We start from the raw sequence: 20,747 nt of genomic DNA, 5'->3' as shown, positions 1-20,747 counted from the left end.
TGGAGTCCAGGAGCTTTTTGTCCTCTTCCGATATTGATTGGACAGGGAGGGAGTGTAAGAACCTATCTTGTTCATGTTCGTTCGGATGCTCTGTCGCATAGAGGTCTTGGTAGAAGGCTTTGAAGGCCTCCCCAATGCCCCTGTTGCATGCTTGCGTCTCTCCTTGAGCATCCTTTACTTTCAATATTGCCGATGCATACTGCATACTGTTTCCCTTTGAGTTGTCGTGCTAGGTATCGGTCCGCCTTATTGGCCTTGATATAGTAGCGTTGCTTTAAGTAAAGTAGGGATTTCTCAGCTTTTTGGTTGCAGAGCATATCTAATTGTCCCTGCACGTGCCTCAGCGCCTTCTTGAGGCTTCTAGTGGGATGAGCTACCATTTCCTCATGAGTGTCCGCAATTTTCTTTTCCAAAGTCCTCTCCCACTCATAGGTCTGCTTGTCCTTGGCGGCTTATAGGGCTATTATGTGCCCACGTATTACTGCCTTAAAGGCTTCCCAAACTGACGCCAGCGGTACCTCTCCATTGTCATTTAGGTCAAAGTATTCGCTAATTTTTTCCCCCCACGGTCCCTCCCAGCACTCTGTCTACCAGATTGTCAGGAGGCATTCTCCATCTCCAGAGGCCCCTTACTCGGCCTGGGATCTGGAAGTCCAGGCATAATGAAGCATGATCCGAAACCGTAATAGCGCCCAGATCTATACCCTGGATTTTCCCCAGCAGGCCCACCGACACCCAGAAGTAATCAATCCTTGACATCGTGTTATGCACGTATGAGTAAAACGTGAACCCGCTGGCCTGACCCTTCTTTTCCCTCCAGACATCATGTAGCGCCAGATCTTCCATCGTTTGTTTAAGTTGTTTGTATGGGGCTCCCTGAACATGGCTTCCCCCCGTGCTCCTATCCAGCTTAGGTTGCCAGGCTAGGTTTAGGTCTCCTCCCAATATTATCTCCCCCTTCGCAAATCCCTCTAGTTTCCCTATGGTGTCTCTCAGAAAGCCATCCTGTCCCATATTTGGCGCATAAATTGTCGCTAGGGTAAGCCTGGAGCCATCTATCGTGAGGTTTGCAAATGCAAACCTCCCCTCTCTGTCCGCCTGTGTATCTACGAGGATCGCCCCAATACCCCCTCTCACTCCAATCATCACCCCTGCTCTTTTTTTCCCTGCATTCGCCTGTGCCCATATAGTGTACCCTTTCAGAAATATCTTCTTTTTATCTTGTGCTTTAATATGAGTCTCCTGGAGGAGCAAAAAATCCGCCTTCTCCCTTCAAGCCAGCCCCTCCAGTTTTTTTTCTTTTCACCGGCAAATTCAGCCCCCTAACATTTAGTGAGAAGATTCTAAACTTCACCATCTCGTCTATTCAGTTGCTAATATCCGCCTTCCCGCTATTTGTGATCCCACCCCTCCCCCAAGTCTCTCCCACCCCCCCTTCCCCCAAACTGTTCAACTTGCCCCCAACCATTAACTGAAGCTCAACTTTGATCCTGAGGAGGGCCCAGGCACCTAAGGTTGCTAGGGCGTTACGCCTATCGCTTCTTGCCCTCTCATGACTCAGGACTAATTGTGCGGGGAATCCTAAACCCAGCATCTCCCGCAGACCCAGATAGTGGCCCCTCCGAAACCTGCCTGGCCGCCACATAAATGATATTCCGTGATTCATTCGAATCCGTCTAATCCCGCCTTCTCCATTCTAAAGATCATCCTCTCTATGTCCCTTCAGCGACTTCTATTTCTCACCCGCTGGGTGTTTTGCTTTTCCTCCACCATTTTGTTTTTTCATGTGCCTTACCACCTCCCATCCCCTAGGCCTCTTGTGCGAATCTCCCCTAGCTCTGTCTCCTCTTACAATGCCCTCCTCCGCTTGCAGGCCCATTGTATGGAGTCCTTCCTCACAGGTGGTCACTCTTCTCGGTTTGCCCTCCCACTCAAACAGAAGGCCAAATGGAAACGTCCACTTGTATCTGATTCCTTTCGCCACCGGTTCTTTCACTAATGGGGCCATCTCCCTCCTTTTTAAAAGCGTCGCCGAGGCCAGGTCTTAATATAGTTGGATTTCCACCCCATTCATCCTAATGCTGTCCAGCTGCCTTGCCTTCCTTAAAATCAGTTCTTTTTGCGGATACAATGATAGGGCAGCCAGCACGTCCCTTGGCCTCTCTCCTGGGGCCCCCGATCTTTTCGGACCCACCCTGTGTACCCTGTCGATTCCAATTCTCTCCGCGTCACGCTCCTCTATTATGTCCCTGAAGACTTCTTGCACCGCACTCTTAAGGTCTCACAGATTCCGGCATGAATTTTATGTGGATATTGGACTTGCGGGAGCGGTGTTCGAGATCCTCACATTGAATTTCCAGGTTGTGGGTCAGCCTGACCAGGTGTTCCTGTGTTTCACTGCTCTGTTTCGCTTCCTCTTCCACATTCTGTACAATTCTTTCTAGGGTGTCCGTCCGTTCCTCCAGTTTGGCCATATCTAACCTTAGCTCTTGGACCGCCTGCTTCATGTCACTCCTCATTGAGGTAAACTGTTCCTGCACCATGGACATGAACTTGTCCTGGAGCTCCACAAACCAGGCCATTTCGTCCTTTGTCGGCTGCAAGGAGGTCTGGCTAGGGGAGGTGATGTCTGGTACGGGTTCTTCACCCGGTCGGTCCTTTGAGGTCATTGATGCTTCTGAGGACCACATTTGTAACAGGTTAGGATCCTGTCTGAGTGGTTGCGATGTGGTCTGTGACACTCCCGCCTTCCCTTTTGCCCTTGACATCTTCGCTGATTTGTGGGCGGGGGCCTGTTCAGTCTTCCCTGTGCTGGAAGTGGGAGCTATCGTATTGTCTTCTGGTGGAAAGTGACTTCACCTGCTCTGTGTCTTCTCACCAGAGAGCCAGGCCTCCGGGGCACCGTGTTTAGTGCCGCCTCAATGCAGAGTCTGTGCTTCCCCCCTGTGTTTACCCCAGGGAGGCCCTGTTCCAGGGAAGACTTATTCCCACCCTTGATGCAACTCCCCCCCCCACCCCCTTGCAAAGCGCCTCTCCAATGGCAATGAGGGCAGTAGAGGGGTGTCGCTGCGCTTCTGGTACTGGAGCAGTGCTTGAGGGCCGGTCAGGCCTTCCCAGGCCCACGCACGAAGGGGAGAGGTGGAGTGCTTATATCTGCGCACTCAACTCTGTCTCCAGTTTTTCCCCAACTCTGCTGCCTATGCTCCTCCGCACTGATCCTCCGTTCGGCACCTCCCGCTTGCGGCCGTTACTGCCGCCCAGGAGTCCGGGGGGGAGGGCAATCCCAGCCCCCGGCAGCATCCCCCTGATGTGTGTCCCCCGTGGGAGGGGGCCGGCGATCTTCCCGCTGTCACCCGCTCCACTCCGGCGGCCCGCACGCAGGCCCCCGCACACCCTGCCAGCGGGAGAGAGCAGGCACGCGCCTCCGAACCACCCGGGGCCCGGGACACAGCCTCCAGCCGGCAATCGTGGGTCCGCAGCCTCCGGAGCAAGTATGTTTATTTTTATGCACCCGACGGCACGTAGTATGTGCCTTTAGTTGCCCCCAGTCCCCCGACTGCCGTTCTCCTCCTCTCTCAGCGCCGCCCGTAGTTGCCACGGCCCAGCGGGAATTTCTTCGGTGGGGGAGGGGCCGTCACTTCTCACGGGTGTTTCATTCACCAAACCCGTGTTTCCCCACTGAATACAAAGACGGCTCTGCTCACAACGCCTCGTGGGACGTTCCAGCGTCTTGCTGTGTAAAAGCCGCACGGAAATCTTCACATTGTAGTGCTTTTTTGTTGGTGGCCATGCGAGAGCGTGACTTCTCCTGCCGGCGGCCATCTTGGGAGTCTTTGGAAAGTTTTTTTAAACCACTTTTTACAAAACAATTTTGAATGGAATTATTAAGTTTCATCGTTACCACATCTTCACAACCACATATTTTATCTAGAACATTTTTAACATTGGGAAAAGTCAAACTTAATCAATTTTAGTGCTTGCATTAAAGATACACATAACATTAAAGTGCTCCTACATTCTTAATGTAGCACAACCAAAGAATACGGTTGTGGTTCTGAAGGCATTACAGTGCTCTAGAAATACATTTTACCAATTGTGGATCTCTGTATTTTTGTTTTTTGGTCAGCATACTTGGGTCTTATTGAATCTCATTCAGATTGTATGTATATAGCCAAGACATCTGTGAATTTATCTGCATTGGTAACCGATGGAGATTTCTTTCCTGTCTTAGGGGCACATGGTTTAGGGCTAAAGAAGGAAGGAGCAAAGGTAAAAGGCACACAGTGGAGGAGCACAAGCGAGGCTATGTGGGAGAGGCACAGAAGTAAGGGACAAAGGAGAATGCCACGATGCTGCACATGCATGCGAAGGATAAGGGTGCCTTTGCAAAAACCGGGAAGTCAGATAGAGGGAGGTTTGGAGGTTGAGAGTTTAAGGGAGGAGAGACAAAGCAACCTGCACCCACTACAAAACAGGATTGGATGGAGTTGCAGGGAGGAAACGAAAGTCGGAAGGTACACACAAAGACAGCGGGGATGGGACATCAAGCCAATAGGCCTCAGTACACCCAGGTACAAACATACATGGAAAAGGAAAAAAAAAGCAGGACATGCTCTAACACCAGAGGTTATCCAGGGAAGAGTAGCAAAAACATAATACAGGTTCTCGCTGACTACTGTTATAATCTGGCTTTGTGATACTTTGATGGCATACATTTTTCTGCTGGGGCAATTCAGTAAAGCTGAGAAATGTATAATCCATACCATCTTGCCTTGATATAAAATTAATCCTGTATTGGAAAATTCAATGCATTTATTTTGTTTCTGTGTGGTTTCTTGTCTTTCTTATTAAATATAGCAGAACATTGCTCTCGGCAATGTTCTTTCTGATAGAAGTTCATCCCCTGTATTCCTCATTTATTATAATCTATCCAAGTGCAGCTGTTCTTTGAACAGATTTCTGCCCGTCATAGGGGCACAGCACAGCCCTGCATCAGCTCCATTCTATGCCTCTACATGCCATGCGCCGGATGTGACGTTGGGGGCAGTTTATATTGAGGCGCTGCAGCCTCGGTTACACCCCTTTTCCCTAGCACTCTGATGCTGATGGAGCATAGAACTGATGGTGTACTAGCTTTACGCCAAGAGGAGTAGGTAAGGAGGGTGATGAGGAATCTGTGGTAGGAATATCCGCCAGAAAGAACATTACAGAGGGGGAAGTAACATGTTCTTCTGATGGATTCTTTCCTCACAATGATTCCTCATCTGTGACTCCCAAAGAAGTATCTAAATCTGGAGGAGGCAGGAAGCGAGCACACCACCTTAAACCCGAAAACTCTGGAGGGATGCCCTACCAAAACGGGCAACGTGGCACGCAAGGGAATTCAAGCAGTAATGCTTCACAAACCTGTGCAAAGATGCCCACATTGCTGCCTGGCAAATGTCCAGCACCGGAAACCCCCCGCCCCTTTGCAGGGCAGAGGTGGCAGCCACTCCCATGGTAGAATTGGCCCTAAGTCCCTTCCAGCCAGATCATAGCATTCCAAAATGCAGAGAATTATCCAATTTGTCTGGGTCTGTTTGGTGACAGCCCTGCCAGTACGAACACCAGCGTAACCAGCGAAAAGCTCGTCATCTTTCCTAGCCTCTCTAGTCCAAGAGACATAGAACTTAAGGGCCTGCACTGGATTTATCATTCCTCTGCCTTGGAAGGGGAGGGTGGAGGAAAAAACACAGGAAGAAGGATCTTCTCAGAGAGATGGAAATCCGAAACCACTTTTAGCAGAAACAGGAGTCTCACTCTACATCACCTTTTATTTGGGGAAAAAAACAAATAGGGTGGTAAAACAAACAATGCCTGGAGCTCACTTACCCATCTTGCAGAAGTGATGGCAACCAGGAATGTCACCTTAAGGGTGAGCAATCTAATAGAACAGGAATGAAGGGGCTCAAATGGAGTGCCCATAAGTAACAATAAATATACATTCAAAACCCACGCCGGAACCACAAACTGGCGGGGAGGAAACTGGTTACACAAGCCTCTTTCCCCAACCCCAAGAACTGCATAACAGTGGGGATTGTCAAAAATGAGCCCCTTTCAGGGGATCTCTTGCACACCAAAATAGCAGCAAGGTAATCCTGTATAGTGCCAATCTGCAGGGCCACCTGAGCCAAGGAAAGCAGAAAATCCTACTTGGGATAGCGGACAGGATAAAGGATTCAGATCCCTCTCCCGATACCAAACTGAAAATGTATGCCATCTGCAAGCATAAATGGATTTGGTAGCTGGCCTCCTAGCTGGAAGGAGCACATTAAGGATGTCATCCAACAAGTCCCACTCCTTGTATCTCATCCTCTCAGTAGCCAAGCATGAGGGTTGAGGGTGCTGAGGTTCGGGTGGAAGACCCGCCCCTCCGATTGGGAGAGCAAGTCGACTCTCCCCAGAACGTGCCAGGGAGGGCAGATGGACATGTCCAGCAACTCTGAATACCACCGGTCCCAGTTTGATCAGGACAGTTGTGTTTTCCCTACAGGCATCGTCTCCCGAGAACCAGCGGAACGACAAGGATTGACAGGAACACATAAAGGTCGTCAAAAATCCATTTGGCCATCTGCGTGTCGCCCCAGAGATCGCAGATGAGAAAATTCTGTGGCACATAACTACTCACACTTCTTGTTGGCTCTGGAAGCAAAGAGGTCAACTTGAGGAGTCCCCCAAAAGGAGAAGTTCACTCCAGCACTTCCTGACAGAGCTCCCATTCGGAGCACGCATTCTTGGGAGGCCGAAGTCTGTCTGCTCAAGGAATCGGCTGTGACATTCTTTTTATGGCCAGATGAGCCCCTGTCACTGTTCCCCAGGGCCCAGAACCACGGTCTCACTGATTCTCTGCACAGAGGCAAGGACCCCAAGCCATCTCTTTTGTTGAGGTAGTGCCTGACCCCTGTGTTGTCCGTAAGGATCAGCACAGTCGTCTTGGGTTTCACAGAGGAGGGAGGTAAGCGACCATGGCAAGCCTGATGACCCTCCGCTCTAGCTAGTTTCTGTGTTCCTATGGGACTTTGTGGGAAACCACAGTCTGCTCACTGTTAGGTCTGATAGGTGAGCACTCCAACCATTCAAAGATGCATCTGTGACCGCTGTCACCTGTGGCCAAGGTTGATGAACGTGTCTCTCAGCAAGTTGTATTGCACGGCCCATCACGCAACTGCGACCATTGGCAATTGAGAAGCCACTGAAGCGATCTCATGCTTAGCCTTCTCTCTGCACCACTAGTATGCAAGAGCCCCTTATGCAGAGGACTTGCTCCTGCGATTGGAAGAAATGTATCATCTGAGAAAGGTTCGCGAATCGCTCGTTGGGTGGGAAAGCCCTGCCCAGACGAGTGTCCAAGACTGCTCCGATGAATAGGAGAGACTGGGATGACAAAACCTTGAACTTTTTGAAGTTCAGAGAAAAGTCCTGGCTGTGCAAAAGCCTGATGTATGGAGAAGATGCTCTGAAGCTACACTCAGTGAGCAAGTTCGGAAAGCCAGTCATCCAGGTAGGAAAAGACATGGATTCCCTCCCTCCTGAGGCAAGCCAACTCCATCGCTAGCAGCTTGTTGAAAACCCTAGGTGCGGAGGAAAGACAGAATGGGAGGACTTTGAACTGGTAACGCTGTTGGTTTACCACAAACTACCACAAACCTCAGGTACTTCAGGGGTGTCTGATGAATTGGAACATGGCAGTGGGCATCCTGATAGTCCATGAATACCAACGAGCCCTGTACGTCGAGGGCCTGCAGTATCTGGGCTAGGGTTACCATCTTGAACTTGTCCTTGCAAAGGAATAAGTTCAGCAGCTGCAGATCCAGAATAGTATAAACAAGGGGGGCAGCCTACCCTCCAACAAAGTTTATGCAATGATTTAATGCACAATACATCTAACCTTTATGATTTTAAGTTTGTATTACTGAAAAAGTCTGTTAATACACACATTGTAGCTACATCCACCTATTTTATTTGGCTTTAGATGTGAATTAGAGTTTTAAGATGCATCTGAACAGTATACACCAGACTAAAATTACAAAATATACATCTGATTGAGCTTTACGCAATTTCATAAATGCAAACAACGGTGTATTCAGATACATAAGCAGTCATAAACTCATGAATCTAATAATATCACAATATTAGCAGTCATATATAATGTCACAACATTAGCAGTCATATTGTGTACAGCAGTATAAGCAGAGGGGACGGTGGTAAAAGCCACACTTCCTCTCTGGGCATCCCTGCCTCTTGGGAAGCATCTTCCATGCAGTCTTCCCGCAGGGGCCTGACCATGGCCTCTAGCGGCATAGGTAGAGTAGGGACGAAAGCCCCCCACCTTTGGCAGGCTGTGTGGAAAGCTGTTGCATGGCTAGTCCCAATGACTCGGCCATGGCCCTTGACAATTGCACCGTCTGAAGGGCATCATACGCTTTTGAGTCAGACCGGTTCTGGCCATCGAATGGCATGTCTAACAGCCTGGTCTGCACATCAGCCGCAAACCCCGATGTCCATAACCAAGAAGGATGCCTAAGTACTGTCCCAGTGGCCTTGGACCTGTCAACACAATCTGTAGTGTCCATGGCTACTGTAACTGCCATCAGCCACTAGATCCTGGAAACCATCCCACATCTCTCTCTCAGGGATTTGCTTGGCCGCTCCTGCCACAGCCGACTACATCCCGAAAGAGAACTTGGCAAGAGCACATGAAGCATCCACCGCAAATGGGGCAAAGCAGCCCGAAGCGAACATCTTCTTGCCCGAAGTGATTTGCGCTCCCTATCTGGAGAGGGACGGAAGAGTGAATGTCTTCAAGTTTGCGTCAACACCTGAACCACCAAACTTTCAGGGGAGGCATGAGAAGATGGACATAACCGATCTCATGGCGCCAATCCCTGTCCACTGCCACAGCAGAGGCAGGCTTCTCCCAAACGGCCGTCACCAGAACCTCCACCGCCACATTGAAGGGCAGCAGCGTCTCCTTCTTGGGGGCATCATCCAGGATTATCGCCGAGTTCATACTGTACCTTGGATCTGGAAGAAGCAGAAAACCCTTCGGTCTACGACACCGTGGCCATCCTCTGCTGGAAAGCGGCAGGAGGCCTGCAGGGAATGGGAGCCGGCAAAATAGCCATCTCTGGGGACGTGTCCAAGCCACTTGCAACCCGAGGGTCCTCAGCTAATCGAACACATCCTCACCTTCTCTTTAAAATTCTTCAGAGAAATCCCTTTCTTCCTTGGGAACCATGGGCTCCAGCCCGAATGGTACCGAATCACATTTCTCATCGTAAATGGAATACAACTTCAACATGAATGCTTCTCTAGGAATGGGAGCATGCTCGCAGGGAGTTTCGACCACCGCAATGTCTATTGGTGCAGAGGACGTCAATTCCGAGACCAGACCCAGTGCCCCAGACCAGAGTTGCCGGTGCCTGCACCTTTCGGTTGGAAATGGTACCAGACCGGAGCCCCAAGACCAAAGGCGTGCAGGAGTGGACTCCAGCGGGTTCCCTGCCAGTCACAATTGATGCAGTGCGATCCATCGGTGCCCCAGCTGAAGTCAGGTGTGCCTTTGCTGGCGTAGACAGCGCCGTAGCGGTGGACTGGGTGGGAAACAGGACTTGTATCTGCCATTCTGGGGACTCCCTAGGTAGGGGTCTTCTCTTCTTAGAGGATGAAGAAGAGTGACCGTGAGAGAAACCCGTCTGCTGCTTCTTGTCCTTCTTTTTTCTCCTATTTGTGTGAGGCTGGTTTTTCGGGATGGCACTCTGTGTCGTGCGACCTCGAGCAAGACAGTGACTCCACATTCTTCGCCTTGTGGATTAAGTTGAAGAGTTTTGCTGCCCTTTCTCAGAGGGCCTTCGGGTGCATGGTGTTAGGGAGAATTCTCTTATAAGGCTAGTTTCCCAAACCTAGTGAGTCCCCCAGCAGCTTTGCTGGATTTTTTGGGGTTTGTTTTTTTCTCCTGCTAAGAGTGAGACTCTTTTCCTCCCGCTCTTAGGCATGATTTGAGGTATGTCTTTGACTCTTTGTGTGCTTATGGGCTATGTTTTTTTTTTACTCCATAGGGTGTCATCTGTTTTTGTGTGTGTGTTACACAGCACCCTCAGTGCAGTAACACAGGGGTGTCATAGTGACCCCCAAACATAGACTCCATACCCTGGGACTGACTACTGTCTCCCAGGGGATGTAAAGTCACCATTGACTTTACTAGTCCAAAATTGTGAACCGAACCAGACAAACCATCATATTGTGGAAGTACTGGAAGGGGTTAATTCGATTGCCCCTGGGTCTGTTTCTAAGGGGGCACTGTCCAGTCCCCCCTTGTCGAGTTCCTGGCTGGTGGCAGTGGTTACCACACAAAATATTCCACCAGAATATTTCCTATGGGATTTTCCCATTGATTTTAAACGCACTACTTTTTGGTGCGATGTTAAAGATACCGCCGGTTTATTTATTTAATATAAAATCACCGGTTGGGTCTTTTCGCCAGAACTCTTTTCTAAAATGACGTTTGTGTCCGTCTCTAACTCCAACCAAGGTCGGGCCCTTCGTTCCACTTTTTGGCGGGCTTCTCCACAGAAGCCCTCCAACTGGTGCCACTCTGTCTGGGTTACACAGGATGTGTGGGTGGGGGAATGGGCACCCTGGACTGCGTTGCCTTAGCAACTCAAGTCGCACTCTGTTCTGATTGGCCCAGTGGTGAGCCGCCCGGCTCACCACTTAGCATGTATGAGTGACAGCTAGGCTGTTGAATGGGGGTTTTTCTGCATAAAAGCAGGGCTTTTGGGACTGGAACTTCAGAAGTCACCACAGGACCTAAGAAATCCGAAGAGGGGAGAAGCTGAGCCATCTGCAACGACGACACCACCGGTGGAGCCCTGCTGCAACGACCTCACCACTTTCCCGACGACAAGAGAAGATCTTCTGCTGAAAGAGACTTCTTCCTCTGAGCTGGTGGGATCAACGAGTTCGCCATTTCGCCTTCCAGGACGTCTCTTGGTCGAATCGCCCGTGCCAAGCACCCCGGCGGCTGGATAGCCAAGCTTCACCACTGGGACCTCGTATAAAAGGAACACACCTTTTAACTGACGAACTCCGCGGCTGGTCTCTTCCCTGGACAGTGCAATGACTCCAAGTTTCCTCCTCGACGAGATCCTCTCTTCCCCTGGTTGAAACCACGAACTGCACCCGCTGCCAGGAACAACTGCCACCGCTGGAGCTTCCTCAACTTTAAAGGTACTGTGTTCCACCTGGCCTCTACAGTTTGCTAAAGGCGACCCTTAAATCCTTGGCTTTCCAACTGGGTTGGCCCCCAGACCTTCTAACTTTACCTTCTGAATCGACCCAACCTCTTTTGAGCATTTTTACAAAGACTTCAATGCATTTCTAAACTGTGTGATCTTGGGCACATTTCACCTTGCTCCATTTAAAGTGGGCATGGCCTATGAACTTTGGCTCTACAGTAGACTCTGCCTTCACTAACTTGTTTTGGTCTTATAAAAGTGTTGGGAACTGTTTTATTTTTATGACCTGCCTTTTTATTTCCCTTTCTCTTAATTATTGGAGTGCCATCTAAGTTACGCGCTCAGATCGGTTTTGACAAATAGTGGTGTTTTGACTTAGACTTGTCTAATAATTCTTAAGGGAGATGTGTATACTTTTCTGACTGTGTTTGAACTTGCTTTGATTTATAGTGCTAGTGTATTTCTTCAACTGTGTGTTAAATAATTATATACTTTTGATACAAAGCTTTGGTCAGTGTTTGCTTGCTCTACTGTGTTTTTAGCCCTATTGTGTATCCTCTGTATACTGCCCTACTCTTCTTGAGAGAAGTCTGACTGCTCAGCCACAGCTACCGGGTAAATCTGGGTGGTGCAGACTGCTACCAATTGAGTTTACTGCTTACTCCTTTAGTCTTAATCTTCTTGCAGTAGTCCCCAAGGGAACTGCACAGGATTCTGCCTAACAAATGGACTGGCACGACCCACAATCCTGTGTATCGTGCAGCTCGCCCAAACAATGAAGACCCCGGTGCAGATCTGAAACCGACATCTGCCGGCTGCAATCCGCAAATGGCTTGAAGCCCAAGGAACTTTGAGTCAGCATGGCGTCGAAAAATTCATTTTCAAGCTAACACTTTCCAATCAGCAAAAAGAGTGTGTATGGAAAAAAGGAACAGAGGTCACGGGGCGCAGCACCTCAATATATACTAGCCCCGACGTCCAGTGTGGGCAGTTACACAAATGTTTGCGCAACACGTTAACAAGTTTGTTTTTATAAAAATGGCCCATGCATAGGCACTATCTTGAATCTCTGCATTGACTCTAGGGCAAATGAGTATAAGTATTGTGCACAAGTGCGTTTCCATGCAAGGCAACTTTGTGTTATTGTTTTGCTAATTTTGAAGCCAAAACACAAAAGAGTACATTTTGGGGAAGACAACTTTAGAGATGATCTTTGTGTTTGGCATTTCTAAGCTCGGCTGGCTGGGAGTTCAGTCTTGAAACAGTTGCTGACCCCAGCTGTGTTTACAACACTTTAGCTTGGAGATATATGCAGACTCTCCGTATCCAAATATATTAGTCGATGCACTAAGAAGGGAGTAACGTCCACAGCCAACTACAGTACTTGTCGACGTTTGCAGTAGCGACTGACAGGCAATGTACCCTTTGCTGCTTTACAATACCATGCTACTCAGTAAGAAGACACTGACACGTTTATTCCCCCTCCCCCCAGAAGGTTATTCCCGCTCCCCCCCGGAGGTGCTTCAAACAAGCATTACTGCCATGTACAAAGTTTTAGCCTTACCATGCATTTAGCCCTTGCATTGCTACTTAATGCTGGCTCCCTGATTGCTCACTCCAGGTTCTGTTATGACCTGATCACTGAGCACCAACCTGACATATTGAGCGGAACTGAGGACTGGCTAGGGATGCCTCTAGCCCTGAGAAAGTACAAGTGTTGATTGATAATAATAACATTATCCGTTCTGTCCGGATCTCTACTCACTGTGAGAAACCTGAAGGTGTCTCACCTGCTAGTCCCCAGGGTTCTGTCATCCAGGTGGCCGGGACACGGCCATCGCTATTGGATCCAGTTCCTGGGGGTGGACCAGTGCGGGAGGATCACTTGGATGAGTGAAAGTGGGAAGCCAACGGGTGAGACATGGTACCCACTTCCCTATAACAGCTTCTCTCCATCCGACCTCGTAGGATACTCAGAGGTTCTACCCCCCCACAACCCATATTGCCAACACGAACACTTTACTACACTGAGACAGACAACGGACCTACACCAGGGCTGTTTACCTGACATGTCCCAACACAAGGGTCAGGCAGAGTCAGGCAATTAACCATACGTATGCACACCTGACAGCCCATCCCCTTGCCCACATAGATAAAAGGCGGAGCACGAAAGCACACTTCGAGCAAGGCCTAATGCATGAGGAAGCAGCTATTCCGGACCGGCAGTTCAAACAGGAGGAAAGTGGAGAGACCCGGAGGGACGACAAGGAGGGAATTACCCTTGCCCTTTTCACCTCAGACCCGTAAAGCCTCCGAAAAGGAAATCGGAAGACTGGAAAGCCCAGCTAGCGTGTGGTGTGACAGGTGTCAGAGGCACACAGGGCCGTCCCGCTCTGATAGTCAAAGCGGGGAGAAGCGATTGCCGCCGTGGTTGCGTCCTTGTCAGTTCAGCACAGCCGGTGAGTCGGAGAAGACAGATGGTGAAACTGAACTGTTCTGTGGGCCCAAGGTTGCAGGGGGCAACTTTGTCAAACAAAGAACTTGTGTAATTGAACTTTAAAGGAACCCAGTCAAAAGGTTCAGAAGCAGAGTGGTGTGGCGTCACGGGGGCGATCATTCGAAGGACTCAGACTGAAGCATTTTTGGTGTTGTGTTGTTTTGGTGAAACTACATAGACCAAGAGGCCTTAGGAGAGGCTGGTGTAAAGTGTCAAAGTTTTCCTATGAGGGTCAAGCAAAACCCCTCGTACACTCAAAAGTCTTTGACACGAGAGAAAGCAGATTGACCTATGAAACTGGAAAATGTAAACCCCATGCCTACAAATTAGGGTAACAAGGGACACACCCGAAAACCAGAGATTAACAGACCTGTGTGAAGCCTGGCTGTGGGCTTTAAAGGAAGCCTAACTGTGGGCTTTAAGGGGAAGCCTGACTCTGGGCTAAGACCCAAGCTTAAATAAAGAGAAGAACCTAAGAGACATTGTGATGACAAGTGTGAACCCGGCTGAGGGATGGCCACAATGGATAGTTGGTCAAAAGGACAGTAAGGCTATTAAGTGATACGTTTTTGAGTGAAAGGCTGTAGTGAACCCGATTGAGGGAGGCGAACGTTGCAAGAAGATCAGAGCCCGACTCAGGGGGATCCTCGAGGCAAAGAGCAGTCGCCCGACGTCAAAAGATTGCCAAATTAACTTTTGTTTTATTGGTTTTGGTGCAGCTAGCCTTCGAAGAAAAGAGACTTTTGCAGGAAAGAGACTTGGCCCAGGAAGGTCTTGACGTTGAAAGGAACTGAAACCTCGTGCTGGCGAGGCCCAGGAGTGTGCTGTGCTCAAAGGTCCTGCCTTGTCCCGTGCTAAAAACGTGGGGAAGGGAGACCACAGCCATACCATTGTGACTAAACATTTGGTGAACACTTCTTTCTTTTCTTGAGAACATTATCCCACACTATTTTCTAACTTAGTTGTAAGGATTGGCAATATTTTTTTTAAATTAGACCTTTTTTATTTGACAAGACGCCACTAGGACTGCTCTGTTATTAGTTGATGGTTGTAGCTTGCTCCCATCTTAGATTTAGGATTAGATTAGGTGTTTTTCTCACCATTATACTGTTTAATAAACACCCTTGAACTGTGATCACTTGTCTCTCTTTACTGTTGTCACCATGAGTGCCTTACACCACCATGGTGGAAGGATTGCACTAATCTAAAATTCTCAGTTCACGTTGGTTTCTCTTCCCCTTCCATGATGGAAGCCCTTCTGATCCACTGAACTATCTCTTCTTGTGTGGCAGTGTATATTCTGGTTATTTATCGACCCATCTTTTTATGATTCTTTTTTTGGGACTGGTAGCTGATCTTCAAATATGTTATTTATATATGTTTGTATTTATAGCAGCGCCAAACCCTCCTGCATCAGGGTGCTAGTTACAGTAAGTGTGAAGTGACATTCTTCAAAGTGCAAGACTACGTGTACAGATTACAACATACATGTGGATTTAAAAGGCATAAACTGGCAAAGCCACGCCTCATGGTACGGGGGCTACATTAGGCAATAGATAGATGAATGACAAAATATTGGTAAATGCAAAGTCTGGAAAAGACACGCCTCATGGTACGGGGGGCTATATCAGGCAAACAAATACATGAGTGACAAAATAAGGTAAATGCACAGTCTGGCAAAACCCCATGGTGCATGGACGTTAGGGAGAATTCTCAGAAATGTGCCAATTCCCTTCTACCTTAGAGACCCCCAGCTCTTTTGCTGGACTTTAGGACTTTTAATTTCCCCACTCTTGCATGTATTTTTTTGGTGATTTGAACACTGTTTCTTTTGGTTGTGGAGTCTGGCAAAATCCATAGGCATAATCTTTTTACATTGTGACACACAGCACCTTCAGTGCAGTGGCACAGGGAAGTCTTTCAGATTTCCCAAAGGTTTAAATACCTTCTCTTTGTTAAACTACTGTTTCCAAGAGCAGTAAAGTGAAATTGATTTTACTTACCTTTTGTAACTTTGTAGAACCAGCACACACTATCTTCCATAGTGCTGGAGGGTTTACTTAGTATCCCCTTTGTCTACTTTCTCATGTAAACATTTTTGTTACCTTTTCTACAATTAATGGCTGGTGGCAGTGGTTTACTTTTTCCTACCATTGTGTGTTTTTACTGCAGGCTGTGTTCGTTGTAAACCTTCTTCTTGATATTTACTCTACGCGCCACACCAGGTTTGGTCCCTTCGTTCGTTTTGTCTTTGGCAGGGTTCACTGGTGAAGCCCACCTCTGGCTCCAGCGTGTCTGGCAGGGCAGGAAGCGAGGGAGGTGCCCGAAACTCCCTGTGCTTATTCTCCTTGGTTACAGGAAGGCACCCAAAGGTGATTGGCCGGCGGGCTGTCATTGCAGGACAGCCACCTTGCTGTGTGAGTAACAGCTAGGCTGCAAGTGAATGGGAGAGACTTGCATAAAAGGCAAGGTCTTTTGCAAGGAAGGCAGAGTCGATCACTGGACGAAGGAATCCGAAGAAGAACTTGGAAGATAAGCTTTCTGTAACTCCTGGACCGTTGGTTTGCCCAGTGAAGCCCTGCTGCAGTGCTGAAGCTCCAAATTCACCTCGACTAGAGAAGCCCTGCAAAGGACAACTTCTCCCCTTGGGTTGGTGTGACCAGTAGAGCCCAAGACAAACTCGACTAGAAACTCTCTCTCTGCTGGCTGTATTTGCATTGCTGCTGCAGGAACCAAGTGCCAGGGGACAGGAATGCCAGAATCGAGTGCATAATTTTGTTAAACGGTAATTATATAGTGCCTCCTTAATATTTATATTGGCCTAAGCCTAGTTGCACTATACGGAAAACCACGTTGCAAAGTTCTGATTTTAGGTTAACTTTACCGCCATTTTAAGATCCATCTGCCATTTTGATTTCTACTCGTCTGTTCTTCGTTCTAAAATGGTGGACTATGTTTTCAACTTGCAGCCAAGCCTCCCGACCTTTTGAGTTCTGTTAATGTTTAGACTGTTCAAGAGCCGACTGTTTAGACTAGGCAATGAGACCTTGTGCTGCATATGAACTGTTGTTTAAGTGTTGTCTGCGCTCACAAGACTCATCCTTGTATAGACATTGGGACAATGAAGAACAAACCTCAAGCATATACATAGGCCGAATAGAATTGTAAAGAGACGTTGCACGAGGCTTACCACGGGATCCGAGAACATACATCACCATTGTGCCTCCATGGAAATGCAAACCAATGTAATCCTTTGCATAATATTGTATAATCTGTATGTGAACTAGGCACGAACTCTAAACCACAAATTATCAATATTACCCGAAATTGTATAAAAGCACAAATGTTTAGACGTCCAGCACTCTCTCACCTCTCTGTCGGGCTGGTACATATTGTGAGGTGTTGGGAGCCAGATAGCTATCTGTGTTGCTTTGTAAACTGTACAGTAATACAAGATCTGTGAATCTTTTTAGCCCGTGATTGGTGTATTTCCTTTGTGGTACTAAGCCTCGATATTTGCTTGTTCTTTCAATTTTTAAGCCGGACCTGAGCTCCGGGAAGATCCTCCGGACTCAATCGAAGCAGGGCTGACCAAGCCTGAGCCACCTCAACAGAGTGCTGGGTCCCAGAAGCAATGAAAGTCCACAAGATGTCCAAGAACCGCAGTGGCGCTATTCACGAGAAGGTGAAACCGCGAAGTGCCGCTGATCTGAATGTTGCCCGTTGCTGCCGCCGACCATGAATTGTAGTGCAGGAGTCCCCAGATGTCCTCCCTCTTGTCCCCACGTCTGAGACCAAGGAACAACAGGATCTGCCATACTACAACGGGAACAGAAGCCAGCTGGAACCAATTTCTTCAGACCTAAGGTACTGTGAACTAAGGGGTACTTGCCTCTTGTTGTGTAGTTTTCCAGCTCTCAGTTGATACTTGCATTTGCTGCTTTTTGCAGAGTTGCGTGCAGCTTTGCCCATCACAAGCCTCCCAGCTTGTGGCCCAACAGTGATTTCTTTTCCTACAAAGCTCTCTATAACATTTTGCAAGACTTTTTACTTAACTACAAGAAGTGCCTCAGCTCCCCTAGACTTTGCTCAATTGACATTGGATGTCCTGGCTCCCTGAAGACTCTTCTAACCTCTGACTGTGTTTTGATCTGTCTGTCCAAAAAGTCATACATTCTTTACTTGTATAGCTGGGAAAGGGTTAATCGACATTGCATTGGGGGGGAGGGGGTTAAAAGTGCTTACCTGTTTGAGAAACTTGTTTAACATTGTTTCCTTCCTTACCCTTTCTCTTTTTGTCATCGAACTCCGTATTGCTTTAAATGTACCAGTGATGTATCAATCTCCACAGTTTTCTAATGATTGAAGTCACCTCAGGGTGTAGGATGTGTCTGTGTGCCTTCCCCAAAGGGTATCTTCTGATTTATTGAAACTGATAGTGTGTATTTTGAAGTATATTTAAGTGTTACATATTTGCTCCCTTCTAAAGAAGGCTTACTAAACTGACTGTTACATTAACAAATAATTGATTAATTAAGAAACCATAAGTGTAAGTGTTATTTGGATACCTGTCACTTTGAAACTATGTTGCAACCCTACAGCTCACATTGACCCCTCTTGAGATAAGCCTGGCTACTCGGTCACTCTACCAACTTGTGTAGTACAGACTTATACCAAAGGCTGGGTTACCTATTGCCAAGAGGACAAGGCTGGTGCAGTCTCCCACAGGGTTACTGCATACAATCTTGCCTGACACAGGAGCTACCTCAGTTATCCGGGCAAGCAGTAGTGGCAGCACGCAGAGGCTAGGTAAGATTATAACAGGTAAACTGCAGATATAGCGTTGTACTAGAATGCAAGGAAAAGGTACAAGGTTGAGTAGTAACATCAATCAGCAGCAGAATGCTACATAATTGTCAGGTTAGGAACAAATAAACTCATGTTGTCAGAGGTGCTGCAAATTCCGGGAGAGCCACGCTCATGGGATGGGCGTCAGATCGATAGCGGTGGTCGCCAGAGGCATGGTCTGTGGTAAATAGCCAGGTGGAGGATGAGATCGAATATGGACAGAGGCAGTGCTAGGCAGAAACCAGAGGTGGATTGTGGCAGCCATTGGCAGGAGAGGGCTGAGCTTCAGAGGCAATAGAAGCAGCAAGTAAGACATGTTGTGTGGTTTTTGCATGATATTCTGGGCCAAGGGCAACGACGAAGGCTTACCTAAGTAATGCGCTGGGAGGCATACAGAATCGTTGGCCAACAAGGGGCAGGACAGTTTGATCCAGCAGCAGGGTAAAGAAGACGGGATACAAAGGGCCATCCCAACAAGAGAGCCAGGTCAGCAGCAGGTAGCTTGTCAGGCGAGGGCAGGTGCAGACAGGAGAAATAAAAGTGCCTTTGCCACGGGCTGATTTCACCGGCTGGCTACATTCTTGTTTCACTTTTGAAGAAACCCAATCTTGACCCCCCACCGTCGCTGCTAGTTTCCGCTCGATCTCTTGTTCCCCCTCAGTTAGCTTTTGGAATCCCTAATCTCCCTTCTGTAGAGTTCGTTTCTGGAGGGCTCTCACTTTTCTGACTCTTTGCAATCAGGCTTTTGTCCTGGAAGGGGTACCGAGAGCGTCCTTGTCTCAGCTCTTGGAGGATTTGGCTCGGATATCTGATCAGGGTGGAGTGGGTGCTTTGATTCTTTTAGATCTTTCAGCCGCCATCAATATGGCCGGCCACTCTATCCTGTTGGATTGCTTATCCTTATCTGGCCTCTCGGGGCCTGTCCTCTCCTGGTTCACCACTTTTTTTTTTATTGGATAGAGGTCAAATTGTCTCATCTTTCCACTCTTGCTCTACACCTCTCACCTGTGGCATTCCCCAGACCGTCCCCTTATTTTATTTAATGTATGCATCCAGCCCTTAGTTGTCCTTGTCGACTCTCATGGCCTCTGTTGCTACTTCTATGCTGATGACACTCAAGTTGTCACAGATTAAGCGTCTCAGTTTAGGGGTTGCTTTTAGGCCGTGGGTCAGTGGATTAACCCGGAGCAGGACGATTAGGCGCGGCCAGTTCGGCTTGGGCCGATTCGCCGCAACCGATTCGGCGCAGGAGACAATTGGGCGCGCCCAATTTGGCGCGTCCAGTTCGGCGCTGCGACATTTGGGCGCGGGGATGTTTTGGCGCGGGGGTTGGGGGGGTGGGAATTGTCATTGTTTTGCGTCGTTCAGTATTTTTTATTGTGAATTGCCCAAAAAAAATAATACAGCATTTGATATGATATGATAGTTTATTTATATAGCGCTATGAAACACATTGTGTATAGGCGCTATATAAATAAACTATCATATCATATCAAATGCTTTATTATTATTTTTTTTCTTAGACTGTTCAATCATGGGAGTTAAATATCTAACTTTTGCTGCCCCAGGCACAAGACCAGTTTGGTCTTGTGGTTAAGTTCCAAGCCTCACAATCTCGCAGGCCATGGTTCGTGGCTGGGCTAAAGCTTTTAATTTTATTCTATTTGCAAAATATCACATTATTTTTTTTTTTAAATAGAATAACATTAAAAGCTTTATCCCAGCCACGAACCATGGCCTGCAAGATTGTGAGGCTTGGAACTTAACCACAAGACCAACTGGCCTTGTGCCTGAGGCAGCAAAAGTTGCATATTTAACTCACATAATTGAACAGTCAAATAAAAAAAAATAGTAATAAAGCATTTGGGAAAATCACAATAAAAAATACTACACTTCACGCCAGTCACATGACCCCAAATTATTTTCAAATGCAACAAGTTGTCAGGCACAGTTCCTGTCAACGTGCTGCATTTGAAAATAATTATGCTTTTAAATTTGGCGTGAGGGAGTTTAGATGTGGCTGCAATGTCAGCCACGTCCAAACGTCCATCGCGCCAAATCGGCGGCGCCAGAAAGGCTCCCGCGCCGAAATGGGCGCGGCGAACTGGCCGCTGCGGCCAACTGGC

The sequence above is a fragment of the Ambystoma mexicanum genome, chromosome 4q (genome assembly GCF_040938575.1).
Source record: "Ambystoma mexicanum isolate Mex_15411 chromosome 4q, UKY_AmexF1_1, whole genome shotgun sequence".
Lineage (NCBI taxonomy): Eukaryota > Metazoa > Chordata > Amphibia > Caudata > Ambystomatidae > Ambystoma > Ambystoma mexicanum.
Note: the sequence above shows the minus strand (reverse complement) of the source record.